The sequence below is a fragment of the Octodon degus genome, unplaced genomic scaffold (genome assembly GCF_000260255.1).
Source record: "Octodon degus isolate 3935 unplaced genomic scaffold, OctDeg1.0 scaffold00028, whole genome shotgun sequence".
NCBI classification, from domain to species: Eukaryota; Metazoa; Chordata; class Mammalia; order Rodentia; family Octodontidae; genus Octodon; species Octodon degus.
This window is the reverse complement of record NW_004524604.1, coordinates 19,879,102-19,883,882: the sequence shown is the minus strand read 5'-3', so window position 1 is coordinate 19,883,882 and position 4,781 is coordinate 19,879,102. Positions and strand designations below refer to the sequence as shown.

At 44.0% G+C, this 4,781-nt stretch overlaps 1 pseudogene; it reads right to left on the bottom strand.

Moving 5' to 3' along the window:
- Positions 1-61: 61 nt before the first annotated feature.
- Positions 62-1,255, bottom strand: LOC101562419 (annotated as a pseudogene).
- Between the last annotated feature and the right edge of the window lie 3,526 nt (positions 1,256-4,781).

The following is a 4,781-nucleotide window of genomic DNA, read 5'->3' as shown; positions in this document are numbered from 1 at the left end:
TAAAAAGAAGGAAGATGAAGAAGAAAACAAGAAAAACAAGCCCCGGAACGCCAAAGGAATTTCAGTGGGACGTTGTACCTCCACCATTTAGAGAGTATCTCTGCAACTGCTGCACAAACGGGTCACCATAGGGTCCGAGATGCAGGGCAGGCCTCTTCCGCCAGGTAGACAGATGGCGCCGTGCAGCTCTTCAATGGAGCCCAAGTTCGCCCCACAAGCTGGACTCTTCTCCTTCAGCTCCGTGAACAGGGGAGAAATAATTGTCAATAGGATGAAGGCCTTTTTCTTTCTTTTTTTCTTTTCTTTTTTTTTTTTTTCCAGAACCAGGGATTGAACTCAGGCCCTTGCGATTGCCAGGGAAGCGCTTATCCTGCTGAGCCATCTCTCCGGCCCTATAATCGACAATTATTGAGAGAAAGCCCTCCTTGGGATGTCTTTCATCTTGCTTCTTTCCAACTCCCAGGGAGGAAGGCTCCATTTTCGAGATTCTTGGGGTCCTTCTCTCGGATGGTGACGATCCGTCCCCGCAGTCGTTGCCCCTGACGCCTGGCCGTGTGTCTCCGCGTCGGAGTTCTCGGAGCTGGAGTCTCCGCGGCTCTGCTCAGCCGTCCACCTCTTGTACCTGTCGATGAGCCTGGTCAGGTAGGACGGCTTCCCGGCGGCGTTGCGAACGATGAACTTGTGCTTCAGTAACTCCTTCGCTGCAGGTCTAGTTCAGACAGGCCTCCACGACCTCCTTGAGGGGCTTGCTGTAGTTTCCCTCCAGCGTTGGGGGGTTGTTCTTTGGAGTGAGAAACAGAACCTTGATGGGATGCAGCTCGGAGCCGGGCGGCTCCCCCCTCTCCAGCTCTATGGCCGTGATGCCCAGGGACCAGATGTCCGCCTTCGAGTCATAGGCTGACTGCTTGATGACCTCGGGCGCCATCCAGAAAGGGGTGCCCACGAAGATGTTCCTCTTCGTCTAGGTATTGGTCAGCTGGCCAGCCACTCCGAAGTCAGCCAGCGTCACCTCTCCAAGCTCCGACAGCAGAACACTGGCCACTTTGGTATCTCTGTGGATCTTCTTCTCTGAGTGCAGGTTATCGAGTCCCTTCAGGATTCCTCTCAATATGGTGGCTATCTGAGTCTCATCTAAAGGGCCAGGTTCCAACAGATCCAGTGCAGAACCGCCACCAAGATTTTCCATTATTATCCAAAAATTCATATCCTTCAATTAGGATGCATAATATTTGGTTACATATGGGTTGTCACACTGACTCAGCCGCGGGGCCTGAGTGAAGAGCCGCCTGCGCAGAGTCGCAGGAGCCGGACAGGGCCTGGGCCCGCCCCCTGCGCCCCCAGAGCCGGAGTGGGTGCGCAAGCCCAAGGTTACATATTTTAAATAATCAACACTATAAGAATACACAGAAATCTACATCTTGAACACCCTCATAACTTTCGGTTCTACTTTCCTGCAAATGTTGAGGCAACAAGTCTGAATACTGAGCGTCACACACAGGAACTCGAACAATCATTGCTGTAGCTAATTCTAATTCAAGGATCCTCCAGGTTGAAAATAGCAATGATTTTATTATTCATTCTTAAGAAAAAAGATCTCTATTGGGATGTGGTAAGAAAATCTCAGAAGTCAATCAACCCAATTAAGTGGAGAAAGAATACCAAAAACAGGATGACCATTTAAAAAAAAAAAAAAAAAAAAGCTGATGGCCCTGGACAGGCCATGTTAACTTCTGAGACCATTTTCTGCTTCAGTTAAAGAGGATGGCAACTCTGTGCACTTTGTAGAGCAAATTTCAGCAAGGAGATTGTGAAGGACAAATGGGACTGTTATGGTTTATACCTAGATGCCCACCCAAAGGCTCACATGCTCCTAGGTGGGCTTTGGGGAGTAACTAGGTCATACCTGTGTATACTGGATTAGTCTACTCTGATTTGATAGCTGAGTGCAGTGCTGGCAGGTGAAGCCTAGGGGGCGGGTGGGTTACTGTGGGTGTGGCCTGGAAGGTTAGGCCCCTCCTACTTCTTTGATTGCTGCTGCTGCCATCTCCCTTGCCTTGAGCACTTTCTCCTCTGCAGCCCTCTGCCTTACCATCTTGCCCTGGGGCCAGCTGACTACGTACTGAAACCTCTACAAACTGTGAGTTTAATAACCCTTCCCCTCCTTTAACTTGTAGGTGTTGGGTATTTTATTCCAAGGGTGAAAATGTAACTAAGACAGAGACAATGTATCTGCCAACAAAAGGTGACCATTATTCCAGTTCACTAAAATCCTAGGATGCAGTGTTTTCAGTTTTATTTATTTATTTATTTTTATGTATATTTAGTACAGAGCCTACAGGGTTTCACTGCACAGATCAGACTCATAGTGATCCTCCTGTTTTCAGCCTCCCAAGCATTGAGATTACAGGCATGCACCACCACACCCAGTCTAATTCACCATCTCAGTGCACCCTCGAGGTAGAGCCTACACAGCAAGCCGGGAATCAAACCCAGTCTTGTATTTGCCTAAGCAGGAGCTTTAGTCTGCTGAGCTATCTGGCTGGCCCTAGGGCTTTCAGTTTTAAAACCAAAATAATGATGAGAAAAATCTAAATAAGTTGCTTATCCACCTTGAAAAATGAATTTTTAACATTCAACAAAAATCTTTTCTTTTGTATGAGCAGAATATATTTATTGAGGGAAAGAAAGCTCCTGTTTGAAGCAGGTTAATAATAAAAAAAAAAAAAGAAAGAAAGAAAGTTCCTATCCAAGAGAGGGAGGGACAGGAGGGGGCCCAAGCTGGTTGTCCCCTCAACAGAAATCTTGGAGCATGCAAAGAAGTACACATTGCTATTCAATTCACTTAAATTCTAGTTAAAAATTTAAAGTTTTCCAGGCATGGTGGTGCACACCTGTAGCCTCATTACTAAAGGCAGGAGGATCACTGAGAGTTTGAGGCCAGACTGGGCTACTTAGTGAGTTCAAGACCAGCCTGGACTGCACAGTGAGACACTGTCTGAAAAGAACAACAACAACAAAAATTTAAGCTTTTAAAATCAATCAATGAATATGGCTCTTTTATCCATCTATGTTTAAAAGTGTATATGAAAGTATGTTCAATGTAAAAAGTGAGAATAATTATTTCATTCAACCCTTGAATTAATGTTCAGTTAACTTGTAAATTTAAAAGATTATATCCCCCTGAGTGAAACAAATCCTCTTTATTCAAACTGATTTAGTTGAATTCCTATAACCACCTGGCCTTTCTGAAGTGGTAACAAACAAATTAAATGAATGAGATTCTAGAAAAAAAATCAAATCACAAATAATTTCTCATATAACTGCAGAAATAGTAACCACAATGAAAGCCATGCTTAGTGATTTAGAGCAGATACAGATTTTAAAAACAGAGGAGCTTAGGAAAGGTATGAAAACCATGAATGTTCAACATAGGGTAGAAATGGAATCCATAAAACAGATTGAAGCAAATATCCAGGAAACTAAAACTTCCACTGAAAGTATCCACAGCAGAATTAACCAATATGAAGACAGAATCTTAGAAGACAGGCTTGCAGTTAACAAACATAAAAAGAAAGATTTCTTAAAAATAGCAAAGGACCACAAGAAATCCATCAGCTGCTGGACAATGCAAAGAACAACATAAGATGGATTCAATCAATGAAAAAACAAGAGAGAGCACAAATTATATTTTTTAAAAAACCTGTTCACAGGGGGCCAGGAAGATGGCTCAGTGGAATAAGTGCTTCCCTGGCAAGTGCAAGGGCCTGAGTTCAATCCCCAGTTCTGCAAAAAAAAAAAAAAAACCAAAAAACTGTTCACAGATGTCAAGGCAGAAATCTTCCCTGGCAGAGAAAAAGAATTTAACATACAGTTAAGTGAGGCATATAAAACTCCAATTTGCCATAACCAAAAAAAATCTACAACCAGGCATATCATAGTCAAGATTCGAGAAATTTAATACAAGAACAGAATATTAAAAGCTATTAGAGAAAAGAAACAAATCTTCTCTAAAGGAAAGCCCATCAGAATCACAGCTGACTTCTCAACATAAATTCTCAAGTCAAAGAGAGCTTGGAGTAAAGTATTTCAAGCCTTAAAAGAAAACAACCTCCAACCCAGATTGACATACCCTACAAAACTATCTTTCAAAATGGATGGAGAAATGAGATACTTCCATGACAAGGAACATCTGAGGAAGTTCATGCTCACTCCCAAAATGTTTTGAAGGACATTCTATAAAGAGATGAAGACTACAACTCCATGAACCCCAAAAGAAGGCAAGGTAAGGCAAACAAACACAGAGGAAAGGAAAAAAGGAGGAGCCAACAACAGGAAAATAACATGACAAGGCTAAGTCCTATGAAACAGTTATAAGCCATTGTGTTAATGGTCTCAGTTCACCAGTCAAGAGAAACAGACTGAGAGCTGGCCAAATAGCTCAGCGGATTAAAGCACCTGCAAGCAGGCACAGGGGACAGGGGCTCAATCCCCAGGCCTGCTGTGCTGGCCCCACCCCCAGGGTGCACTGAGACAGCAATTGAGACTGGGCATGGTGGCGCACGCCTATAATCCCAGCTCTTGGGAGGCTGTAAACAGGCAGATCACTATGGGTCCAATCTAGTAGTGAGCCCCTGAACACCCTGTAGGCCCTTCCCTAAAATACAAAGAGAGAGAGAGAGAGTGAGTGAGAGGGAGAGAGAGAGAGAGAGAGAGAGAGAGAGAGAGACAGAGAGACAGAGAGACAGAGAGACAGAGACAGAGACTGGAAGAATCGATCAAGA